The 13,468-nt window shown below is 40.6% G+C and overlaps 1 non-coding gene across 1 annotated transcript; it reads left to right on the forward strand.

The window, feature by feature from the left end:
* Positions 1–3,977: 3,977 nt before the first annotated feature.
* On the forward strand, positions 3,978–4,050 carry trnak-cuu (transfer RNA lysine (anticodon CUU)). Its single transcript has one exon. It is a non-coding gene; the product is annotated as a tRNA-Lys (tRNA).
* The last annotated feature ends 9,418 nt before the right edge of the window (positions 4,051–13,468 follow it).

The raw sequence follows: 13,468 nt of genomic DNA on the forward strand, positions 1-13,468 counted from the left end.
AACTTCTTGATCCTTGGCTCTACGATGGAGTTGACAGTGTGATGGGGAGTATAAGCCAATTTGAAATAATAGTTTCAATAGAATGTGTTATTCTCTTTGAAATATGTTTCGATAGAGTGGGGAGAACAAATATTTGATACTGCCGATTTTGCAGGTTTTCCTAATTACAAAGCATGTAGAGGTATGCCTTTTTTTTATCATAGGTACACTTCAACTGTGAGAGACGGAATCTAAAACAAAAATCCAGAAAAATCACATTGTATGATTTTTAAGTAATTAATTAGCATTTTATTGCAAGACATAAGTATTTGATACATCAGAAAAGCAGAACTTAATATTTGATACAGAAACCTTTGTTTGCAATTACAGAGATCATACGTTTCCTGTAGTTCTTGACCAGGTTTGCACACACTGCAGCAGGGATTTTGGCCCACTCCTCCATACAGACCTTCTCCAGTATCTTCAGGTTTCGGGGCTGTCGCTGGGCAATACGGACTTTCAGCTCCCTCCAAAGATATTCTATTGGGTTCAGGTCTGGAGACTGGCTAGGCCACTCCAGGACCTTGAGATGCTTCTTACGGAGCCACTCCTTAGTTGCCCTGGCTGTGTGTTTCGGGTCGTTGTCATGCTAGAAGACCCAGCCACGACCCATCTTCAATGCTCTTACTGAGGGAAGGAGGTTGTTGGCCAAGATCTCACGATACATGGCCCCATCCATCCTCCGCTCAATACGGTGCAGTCGTCCTGTCCCCATTGCAGAAAAGCATCCCCAAAAAATTATGTTTCCACCTCCATGCTTCACGGTTGGGATGGTGTTCTTGGTTGTACTCATCCTTCTTCTTCCACCAAACATGGCGAGTGGAGTTTAGACCAAAAAGCTCTATTTTTGTCTCATCAGACCACATGACCTTCTCCCATTCCTCCTCTGGATCATCCAGATTGTCATTGGCAAACTTCAGACGGGCCTGGACATGCGCTGGCTTGAGCAGGGGGACCTTGCGTGCGCTGCAGGATTTTAATCCATGACGGCGTAGTGTGTTACTAATGGTTTTCTTTGAGACTGTGGTCCAGGCTCTCTTCAGGTCATTGACCAGGTCCAGCTGTGTAGTTCTGGGCTGATCCCTCACCTTCCTCATGATTAATTTATAGCTAATGTCATCTGGTTATGGGATACTCCTCTCTCAAGTAAAAGTCTGCATTTGTGCAGTTTTCCTAAGACCTGTGGTTCGTCATTGTGAGTTGGGAGGAGTGGATCGTTGCTATAAAAGATCTCAGTTGCCATTATGTTGACACTCTCAGATTTCATTTATAGACACTGAATTGATCCGAGAGTCACAGGGCTATGGTGAAGCTCATATTTAAAAAGATGAAGTTTAAAGTATAACTCTGACTTGTGTGTGGTTTGTAAACTCTCCTTTCACTTTGTAATACAGGAAATTACCACGACACTCCTCACTGCACGGATGTACTCCAGATTGCTGAGGTCAGTCCAGATGAGAAAAGGGTGTCTCGCCCCCTCAAGCCAATGTCTCCACTCCTTCAGTGCCTTGACGACAGCCAACAGCTCCCGGTCCCCCACATCATAGTTTTGCTTCGCCGGGCTGAGCTTCTTTGAAAAGAAGGCACGGTGTGGAGCTTCGGTGGCGTACCCGCGCGTTGAGAGAGCACGGCTCCTATCCCAGCCTCAGACACGTCCACCTCCACTATGAAAGTCAAAGAGGGATCCGGATGAGCCAGCACGGGAGCAGAGGTAAACAGAGCTCTCAGGTGACCAACAGCCCTGTCCGCCTCAGCCGACCACTGCAGTCGCACCGGTCCCCCCTTCAGCAGTGAGGTAATGGGAGCCACTACCTGACCAAAGCCCTGGACAACCCTCCGGTAGTAGTTAGCAAACCCTAGGAACCGCTGCACTTCCTTTACCGTGGTGGGAGTCAGCCTATTACGCGCTGCTGAAATGCGGTCACGCTCCATCTCCACCCCTGACGTGGAAGTGCGGTGCCCTAGGAAGGAGATGGACTTTTGGAAGAACAGACATTTCTCAGCCTTGACGAACAGGTCATGCTGCAACAGTCGACCAAGCACCCTGCGCACCAGGGACACATGCTTGGTGCATGTAGCGGAGTATATCAGAATGTGGTCGATATACATCACTACACCCTGCCCGTGCAGGTCCCAGAAAATCTCGTCAACAAAGGTCTGGAAGAATGATAGAGCATTCATCAACCCGTACAGCATGACGAGGTACTCATAGTGCCCTGAGGTGGTACTAAATGTCGTATTCCACTCGTCCCCCTCCTGGATACGCACCAGGTTGTAAGCGCTCCTGAGATCCAATTTTGTGAAGAAGCACGCCCAGATCGCACTGGTGATGAAAGGCAGCGTGTAGCTGTACCTCGCAGTGATCTGATTGATACCCCGATAGTCAATACACGGGCGCAGACCTCCATCCTTCTTCACAATAAAAGAAACTTGAGGGTGAAGTGGAGGGCCGAATGTATCCCTGCCCCAGGGACTCGGAGACCTATGTTTCCATAGCCGCCGTCTCCTCCTGTGACAGATGCAGCACTTCTCAGGAGTCACGTGTATCGTCTACCAGGAGCTTTATCGCACAATCCCCCCCCATTGATGGGGTGGTAATTGAGTCGCCCTCTTCTTACAGAAGGGGAGAGCCAAATCGGCATATTCTGAGGGGATGTGCATGGTGGAGACCTGGTCTGGACTTTCCACCGTAGTAGCACCGATGGAAACCCCTACACATTTCCGTGAGCACTTTCGTGACCACCCCTTGAGAGCCATCTGTTGCCACAAAATAGTTGGGTCATGACAGGCCAACCAGGGTAGGCCCAGCACCACGGGAAACGCAGGAGAATCAACAAGGAAGAGACTGATTCTCTCCTTGTGACCCTCCTGCTTAACCATGTCTCGTGGAGTGGTGGCCTCCCTAATTAGCCCTGACCCTAATGGTCAACGATCTAGGGCGTGCACAGGAACGGGCATATCCACAGGAACAAGGAGAATCCCTAAACTATGGGCAAATGAACAGTCCCAGCTGCGCCTGAATCTACAAGCGCCTTATGCTGGGAATGCGGGGAAAATACATGTGAGCAACAGACAATAGTAGGGAGAAATCTGAGAACAAGAGAAAGAGAGTGGTGTTAATAAAGTGAATAACACAGTAAAACAAAACTAGGGAGCAAAGAACAAATACGAATATCACAGGAAAGTAGTGCGAGGTTTGGGAATAATAATTATTCATATGTCGACAAATGTCCCCATTTCTCTCCGTAATAGGAAGCTATAGGATTTTAATAAAACCATGCAGTGGCTGAAAGAAGCTGTAACGGGTTTCTTCTTCCTCCTCTGAGGTGGAGTAGTAGGAAGAATCGGAGGACCAAAATGCAGCGTTTTATGTATCCATAATGTGGTTTAATGGAAAATAAAGCCTCACCAGGAGCAAGTGCTTTTCTTGAACCCTTTACCTAAGAATGAGACTCTTAATCTCAGGACCGTGGGTTGAGCCCCACGTTGTTCGATTCTTTTCTCTGCCGAAGCACCAACTCACTTCGCAAACAGCCCTCAACTTGGACTTTCGAGCAGGCTTGCCACCCTGCATTGCTGACGTGTCAGGCATAGCTGGTGATTCAGAAGACTATGGATTTGAATCCTAGCTGTGCCTGCACTCTGATCTTTTATCTCAATGACATATCTATTACCTATAAAACGTCCTCTGAAATGGATTGAATAAATACTCCTTTTCTGGACAAGAATTATACAGGGAGAGTGTTCAGGAAGAATACTTGCTCCTGGTGGAGCTTGAATGCACAACTTTGTCATCAATTTGCTGCATATTACTGTATAAGCACAATACACTAACCGATTGCACCACAGGATCCATTAACAACACTCTCACTGATCACCATATTTTGCACAAACGGAGCTGTACGATATTCTGACCAATACAATATTACCATTGGGGTACCTGGCTAGCTCAGTCGGTAGAGCATGAGACTCTTAATCTCAGGGTCGTGGGTTCGAGCCCCACGTTGGTTGATTATTTTCTCTGCCAAAGTACCAACTCACTTCGCGAACAGCCAACCGCTTGGATTTTCGAGCAGGATGCATTGCTGATGTGTCAGGCATTGCTGGTAATGCAGAAGAGTATACATTTGAATGGTAGCTGTCCCTGCACTCTGACCTGTTATCTCAATGACATACCAATTACTTATGAAATAGATTGAATAAATGCTCTTTTTCTGGACAAGAAATATACAGGCAGAGGGTTAAAAAAAAGCACTTGCTCCTGGTGATTCAGTACTAAGATTAAAAAGACAATTCATATATATATATACAGTAACATAATAGTATTCTGATTAGTACATATACAGTAACATAATAGTATTCTTGTTAGTCAGTCCTGAATTAAATATATACATAATTAGTCATCATTGATAAAAATTCCCTTAACATATCCACCCTTTGAATAAATATTATACATCCAATCGCACATGTAGTTATATTGTAATATTAAAAAGCCTATTTTTATTAGAAATATTTATTTTTATCAAAACATCACCTAAACATAACCCTCTACTTGCATTCGCACTGACTGTTTCTTAGTCCTACATCAGAATCATAACTCTTCTTATCAGGATTTTCGTTACAATCTTCACAATCTTGAAACAAGATATAACCTAACCTCCCTAAACATCAAAAATGGTCTCATCAAATATAAATTTGAATTGAAGGATCCAGATTCGTCCACTTGTTCTGTAGACATGCATTCAGCACTCCACGGGTCAGAACCTGGAATCGGCTGGTACCTCCATCTATTTTCGTCGATTTCTCCAGAGTCCTGGAAATAAGGCCTGGGAATTACACAGGGAATTAGACAACAGCCCCATAAAACTAAAACATTCACACAGGTGAATGTAGCCCATAATACAGTGATCATAATATATTTCCATTTTCCAAACGTACTATCAAACCAATTAGTCAGATAAGTATCCACCCCAGAGTTTTCTGCCAAACCGTGAGCCAGGGTGGTCAAACCAGCTGAGCCTTCGGTCACTGATTCGTCCGGAGCTGTGTTATTTGGGATGTAAGAACAAACATGGTCCCGAAAATCACGCATACTCCTCCCTTTTCAGCCAATAACATATCTAATGCAATTCTATTCTGCCAAGCCATCAGGCTGGTTGCTTCAGTCTGTTCCTCAAAACCGTTAATAGCATCTCTGTTACAATTGGTAAAGCGCTGTTGATTATAATAAATATAATTAATCCAGTCCACGTTCTTATTGAGAGTAGACCACCCGGAAATGCTTAACTCTAATCCTGCTAGGATCTGATTTCTTGCTTTGAACTCATCTGGCACCCCCCGTGGAACCAATGTTATCAATGTATACTTTGTCATCAAAAGACCCAAATGGAGTAGCTTTTTTCCCGTTTGGCTAAACTTCATGTCTTGGTGTTGAATGAGTGTGAAAGGCATTCCCAAATGTACAAGGGAGCATAATCCTGTCCAATCTGCCGGTAACCCCCCCCCCCCCCTGAGACTTATCTCCCTCACCAACTTCAAACATCAGCTATCTGAGCGGCTAACCGATCGCTGCAGCTGTACATAGTCTATTGGTAATAGCCCACCCTTTCTCACCTACCTCATCCCCATACTGTTTTTATTTATTTACTTTTCTGCTCTTTTGCACACCAATATCTCTACCTGTACATGACCATCTGATCATTCATCACTCCAGTGTTAATCTGCAAAATTGTAATTATTTGCCTACCTCCTCATGCCTTTTGCACACATTGTATATAGACTCCCCCTTTGGTTTCTACTGTGTTATTGACTTGTTAATTGTTTACTCCATGTGTAACTCTTTGATGTCTGCTCACACTGCTATGCTTTATCTTGGCCAGGTCGCAGTTGCAAATGAGAACTTGTTCTCAACTAGCCTACCTGGTTAAATAAAGGTGAAACCCCCCCCCCCCCCCCCCCTTGACATCATTTCCCAAGAGTACTGTACCGGGCCAAATGGTAATAATCTCATCCGGTCACTGTAAAGGGAGGAACCTGTGGATATAAATAGTGCAAATCAATGCAACTGTCATTATCTGGCATTCCTGCTTTCGTGAACAGCTTTACCATACTGGCCTAACCTCCTCTACCCGGAACCGTACTAGGGTGTCGACCAAAAACTGGTCATATCCATCATACCACAACCCTAGATCCTCCTTCATTACTGTTTAAAGGGTAAGGCGTATCTTTCTGCAATACATCCCTCTCTCTGGATTACAGTCAAAAACTCAGTCAGAGACCCCATTTGGTCTACATAAAACTCCATTGAGAGATCCTTCCCAACCTCTACTCTAACTTCCCGTCTACCCAGATCTAGGGATCTCTTATGCTTGTTTTGGAACAAAATCCTTATCTAAACCATGGGTCAAATTACCACTCTCCGCATACTCAGGTAGGACGTGCTGTATCAGGAATATGGCACCCACGATAAGACAGCTCAGACGAACAGCGCCCATGTGAAGCCCCACCCTCTCCCAGAGAACACATCATTAGCAAGAGCCAGACACACCTTCACTTCTATGAACAAAAACAGGGGTGAAAAGACAAAGGATTTCTTCATTCGAGAGATGGCCCCCGGAATTCTGTTAATTCCAGTTCTCCTCTCGAACACTGTTTATTGTTCGACAGTCTCACTGTGTCTTACCCTCCCGCCGTGTGATATGAATCCGGGTAGCTCTTTCAGCTAGCTGTCACCAGGAGTTCTTGGTATGGTCCCCCCAACAAGCCTCAGGGACTGGATTGAGTGACTTCACCTGTAGTTCACCTGTAATGCATAAAATACTGGACATACAGGCTTGGTTAACAAACAGTTTCTCATATGTTTTATGTGATTATATCTTTAACTTCTATGCCTATTTGTTAGCTAAAAATGTATTATTAGTTTATTATCCAATAGGCCACTAACTTACCCATCCCCCTTTTGATACCTGGCTCTGCCCAGGTAACAACCTTATCTACCCTAAATAATGACTTAGGTAGGATTAGTAAATTATCCTTATATTCTGACATTATCATGTATGTCCAATTCTCCCTCGGGCATCCATTCATATCAATCCTGTATCAATTCTCTGTCAAGTGTGTTATCTAGTTTAAGACGTATCTGTGCTATTTAAATATGTTCTTAAATATATATATTTACCGATTTAAACAGTAACCCCTTTCTCTCCTATCTCTCAAATACCACTAAGCTTCACACTGTTTGACTTTATCTAAAATCATTGATTAAAAAACATGTCTATAATTGGCAATCTCTAAAGTCCTTACATTTCCTTAATCAATCTATCTTAATCCTAACAATAATCCTAAATCATCACAGATGTCCTATATTCCTGTTCAATTTAATACTATTTAAAAAACCTCCTGATAGTCAAACAAAGCCAAAACAAATGCTAACGATATTCAAAATCCTTCCTACACTTACAAGCTCTTTCCTTCAGAGATCCTCAGTATTCTATCTGACAATAACATGAATTTAATATATGTTGCATAGTGTGGAATACCTTATCTCCAGTAATTGATCACCCCTAAGAACTGAAACGTATTTTTCTATGTAATTTCCTGCCCTATTGGCTTAATACGGTGTCCAGTCCAAACCTCAAAGGACCATGTTTTATCTCCCCCTATTTATTCTCAATGATAAATAGGATTATTTTCTGTTGTAATACCAAATCAATAATAGCCCATTCAAAAATTCACAGCTGATATTGTAAAACAGAATCCTGAAACACTTTCTCATCAGTGATTCAAACAATAATTCTAACCCCAAACTAAAACTCCATTATAATTAATTTACCTTAAAACTAGTAACCCAAATGACCACAAATGCATTATACAAATGGCTCTCCCCTGAGGCTGATCAGACCCCAAAAGATAGCCATGATAAGGTCAATAGGTCATACCACCCTTTTATAGTCATGTTCCATACTACATTAGACATATTAAACTACCCTTTATACTTAAAATAAAAATAAAATTCACTTGTGTAATTAAAACTTATAAAACAAAAACTCATAAAGTCCCATATGTGAGCGTGCCTCTTTAAAATACCTTTGCACTAAAACAAATAGTCCTCACAAATGTTTTAAGTTGATATATTTGCAAACCTTCATGAATAAACAACTTAATCAACTCCCAGGCCTTTTTCAATTTGGTCGTTTATTCCCTCAATTTTACCCACTCTCCCCAAGATTATAATCCCAGGAAACATCTACAAGTGAGACACCTAAACATCAATTTTCCCAGAAGAACTCAAAACGCCTAACTAGCATTCACCATGCGACTTCGATTCAGAAACTCAAAAGTGAACTATAAACTAAACCTAATGATAATTCCCCTTTACCTCAAATCATTAATCATAAATTTTAAACAACGTCAATGTATATGTTTACTTAAATGAACATGCTACCCTTAGATACAATTAACCAGATAACATTATTATCCAATGTATTACTTTTTCCCTCTGCCGCAAATGTTGTACATTTCTCAGTGTAAGAAATCCATAATTTAATCCCAGATATTTAATAGAAATGTAAACGCATTCTCCCATGGCTCCTTCAACTTACATAGTTTAGATAATTTCCATCCGTCCCGGAATAAGGAATCCTACTTAAACACACCAGAATACAATGTTTAAGTTAAATCAAACCCTAAAATTGACCATAACCAGTAACCAAATAAACAAAACACTTTCATCAGCAAACTATTTTCTCCGTTACCCCCAGTCACAACATAATTTCCGTGGCGACAAAAGTGCCTTGTGAGTGATGTCATCAACAAGCGCTCAGCCTAGAGCCGATCCGCAACGACTTTCAATGAATAGTAAATAATTGTTGGCTGTCTGCAGCATCAGTAGTACGGGTTCGATAAACCAAACCTAATTCATCACATCTGTTGAATCCTGAATTAGCATTTACAACATCAATCAACATCTCTAAATTACTACATTTATAAGAACATTTCGATGGGCATAATTCTATCGTAATTGTCTCTTCGTTATTATTTAGAATACATTTGATTTAAGTAACTGTCTCGTCTTTGACTTAGCATTTTAATTACGACTCTATTCCCAATACATTATTCACTTGTCTAAATAAAACGCAGAAAATAAAACTCCTAATATTCCATACGTGAGTGTACCCCTTTAAGATATCTTGTCTCTGGGAACAGGGAAATCCCCTTAACCCAAACGTTTACTACAACAACAAAACCTAATAATTATGATAATCCCTTCACATCATTCGTTTTAAATCCCTTCACATCATTCGTTTTAAATCCCTTGATGTTTCATGTAACTCATTCAGTCTATCTCCAAATTGTCGCACCAAAATAGTTGATACACTGCCATACACTCAAACCACTGTGATAAACGTGCACTGTCCCTTTAAGATAAGATATTTACTTGTTCCCCGTAATGAAAACAGATCATGTTTTTAGAATACGTTAACTTCTTGTTCATATTCACTGGCGTTACCTAACCAAAAATCAATCCTCGGGAAAACAATAACTTTATAGTCCAAAGTAGTGCACAATATAGGGAATAGGACTCTGGTCTAAAGTAGTGCACTATATAGCCCAATTGAATGCCTAGCAATTCCGTTGCTAGCTGTAGCATCTTTTCAGACTATCCTTACGATATTCAGCTCCTTAAAAAAATTTATTTGGAACTTTTAGCCACTTTTGAAAAGTAACTCAAAGCTATAATGCACGCATTTTCCCTCTAAATGCCACAACCCATTTTCTCTGTTTAAATTTGAGGAACGGTGTTGTAAACGTAAAATGACGCCGCAAGTCAGCCTGCCTCTGTAAAATATATTTTCCCTATTCAGATTGAGTTATGCTTTAAATTCTATCAACAAAGTAAAACCAACCAAACTTCTCAACTTTCTATACCCTAACATTTAAACGTACCATGTTCTGTGCTAAATTTGTCGTATGTCAGTCGATTCGTAAAAAATATATCATCCCGTTGGCACAAACCTGTATCGTATCCCTACATTTAACCAGGTTTAGGTGACTTTCTCTTCTATGATACATTTATTTAAATATGACTCCCATCTCAATACATTATTCCAGCAGATCATTTTGGGCAAAATAGCGTATTACATCGAAATTGTCTCGCCATTAATTTTAATGACTTATTTTTTCAATTAAATCTAAACAACTTAGTAAACGTTCAGTTCATATCTTAACTTCTTGGATATAGGGGGCGCTATTTTATTTTTGGATGAAAAACGGTCCCGTTTTAAACAATATATTTTGTCACGAAAAGATGCTCGACGATGCATATAATTGACAGCTTTGGAAAGAAAACACTCTGACGTTTCCAAAACTGCAAAGATATTGTCTGTGAGTGCCACAGAAGTGATGTTCAAGGCGAAACCCAGATAAAAATCCATTCAGGAAGTGCCGCATTTTTTAAAACCGCCTAATGCCAATGACTCCTTATATGGCTGTGAAAGGGCCACGGATGAGCTTAGGCTTTCTGTCGCTTCCCCAAGGTGTCGATAGCATTGTGACGTATTTGTAGGCATATCGTTGGAAGAATGACCATAGACTACATCTACCAGGTGGTCGCTTGGTGTCCTCCGTTGCAATTATTGCGTAATCTCCAGCTGCAGTATTTTTCCGTTCGCTTCTGATGAGAAACCAACTGTCACGACTGATATATTATCGAATAGATATGTGAAAAACACCTTAATGATTGATTCTAAACAACGTTTGCCATGTTTCTGTCGATATTATGGAGCTAATTTGGAAAAAAATTTGGCGTTGTAGTGACTGCATTTTCCGGTCTTTTTCTTAGCCAAACGTGATGAACAAAACGGAGCTATTTCGCCAACACAAATAATATTTTTGGAAAAAATTAACATTTGCTATCTAACTGAGAGTCTCGTCATTGAAATCATCCGAAGTTCTTCAAAGGTACATTTTTTTATTTGAATGCCTTTCTTGTTTTTGTGAAAATGTTGCCTGCTGAATGCTAGGCTTAATGCTATGCTAGGCTAGCAATACTCTTACACAAATGCTTGTGTAGCTTTGGTTGAAAAGCATATTTAGAAAATCTGAGATGACAGTGTTGTTAACAAAAGGATAAGCTTGTGTTTGAATACATTTATTTCATTTCATTTGCGATTTTCATGAATAGGAAACGTTGCGTTATGGTAATGCGCTTGAGGCTATGATTACGCTCCCGGATACGGGATTGCTCGTCGCTAGAGGTTATACAAACACTAGCGACCGTATTTTTTCAGGCAAAACATACAAATAGATGAATTACAATCTAAAATCAATTTTAGTCTATCGGTTTCAAAGCTGAAATACGAACCTTGGTGTCCCGCTATTAAAATGATTGAGTTTCCCCGCCAATAACTATATTATTATAATTGTCTGTAGTCGCAAACTTTGACACCGAGAATTCCCAGAAAATCGTCCTAATTTAAAACCCTTCCTGACTATTTTAGTAATATCAGCTTCTATTCAGGTTCTTTGTCTGAGTCAGATTTTGGACGCCTCCCTTCCATTCTCTTTGTTCTCCTATAATGGTAATCTCCCGTAATATCCCATTTCTCTAGATTTTAGTTTTCCCTCTCCTCCTCATTTGGATAGTTCAGTACTATTTGTTGAGTCGGAACGATGATCAATACTCCCACAATTCAAATGACCATTCCAGTTATCTTGTCCACATAGCATTCCTTCCTATCTCTCCATGCCTAGTATTTGTCCAAGATCACCGTCCTATCCCCCAGCACCTATTAAATATCCCGTCTTAATCTCGGGCGAATATGCCTCTCATGATTAAGTTTAGTTTATTTACGGTAGTGCACATTACCACAGGTAATTATGCCCAGTGTATATCGGTTATACAAAACCCAGTGTATGTTGGTCATATAAAACCCTGTGGGAATAGCAAAGCTCCCATTATTGATGAATTCTAAAAATGTTAGAACATCAATCAAAGAACTCAAATCCCCCAGAATCGAGAATATAGGCTATTGACCGCGCCCCCGACTGGGAAAAGAATTGTTCGTTGGATCTAGTCACCGTCCCTGTCGCTCTGGGGTGTACACCGGCCTAGTCTTTTCAGAGGCCAGGTCTTAAATAAAGGGACCAGACCCGCTCGTGCACAAATTTTTCGGGCGTACGACCTCCAGATGGCAGAGACGGGTATTTTATCAAATCAAATCAAATATTTGTCACATACACATGGTTAGCATATGTTAATGCGAGTGTAGCGAAATGCTTGTGCTTCTAGTTCCGACAACGCAGTAATAACCAACAAGTAATCTAACTAACAATTTCAAAACGACTGTCTTATACACAGTGTAAGGGGATAAAGAATATGAACATAAAGATATATGAATGAGTGATGGTACAGAGCAGCATAGGCAAGATACAGTAGATGGTATCGAGTACAGTATATACATATGAGATGAGTATGTAAACAAATTGGCATAGTTAAAGTGGCTAGTGATACATGTATTACATAAGGATGAAGTAGATGATATAGAGTACAGTTTAGATCCCGGTGTGAAGGACCAATTGTTGTAGGAATTAAATTCCTCTATGTTTTAACACCCAATTAAAATTAAACACTGTCAATTCATAAGGGTTTGTATGAACCTTATTTTATAAAAATGGACAGAGCCCAGTCTTAAAGTCAAACAACAGCTTTTATTCAAGAGAGTACTGCTCCTTACACATTTTACCACAGGTTATGAACTTAAAATGACGTCATTAGTTTCAGTACCAACCCGTGTCATCTCCGATCTTGTACAAAGGCTGTATGGTTCTCACATCGTCTCGCCCTATTAAGATGATATATGACTGAGCTTAGGACAGCTGGTTTAGATAAGCCTTCTAGACAGTCTGGCTATAAGTTCATTCATTTCTACCATGGTACAGACAGTCATTGATCTAATTCTTGATTATATTTGCACACATTATATTCTGTACTAAGATTAAAAAGAAAATTCATACATATACAGTCACATAATAGTATTCTGATTAGTACATATACAGTAACATAATAGTATTCTGATTAGTCAGTCCTGATTGAAATGTATACATAATTAGTCATCATTGATGAAAAATTCCCTTGACAAAAGCACACTCACTAATTACCATATTTTGCACCAACATATCTGTACGATATTCGGTCCAAGTCAGTACTACATTTGATCTGCCTGGCAAGCTCAGACATTTGAGCATGAGCCTCTTAATCTCAGAATCGTAGGGTCGATATCACAAATGGGGTGATTCTTGTCTGAGCCGAAGCACCAACTCACTTTGCAAACAGCCAGTCACCTGGACTTTCTAGACTCTCACCGATCACCATATTTTGCACAAACAGAGCTGTACGATATTCGGACCAATACAACAACACCATTAAGGT

Source organism: Oncorhynchus kisutch, linkage group LG25 (genome assembly GCF_002021735.2).
Source record: "Oncorhynchus kisutch isolate 150728-3 linkage group LG25, Okis_V2, whole genome shotgun sequence".
NCBI classification, from domain to species: domain Eukaryota; kingdom Metazoa; phylum Chordata; class Actinopteri; order Salmoniformes; family Salmonidae; genus Oncorhynchus; species Oncorhynchus kisutch.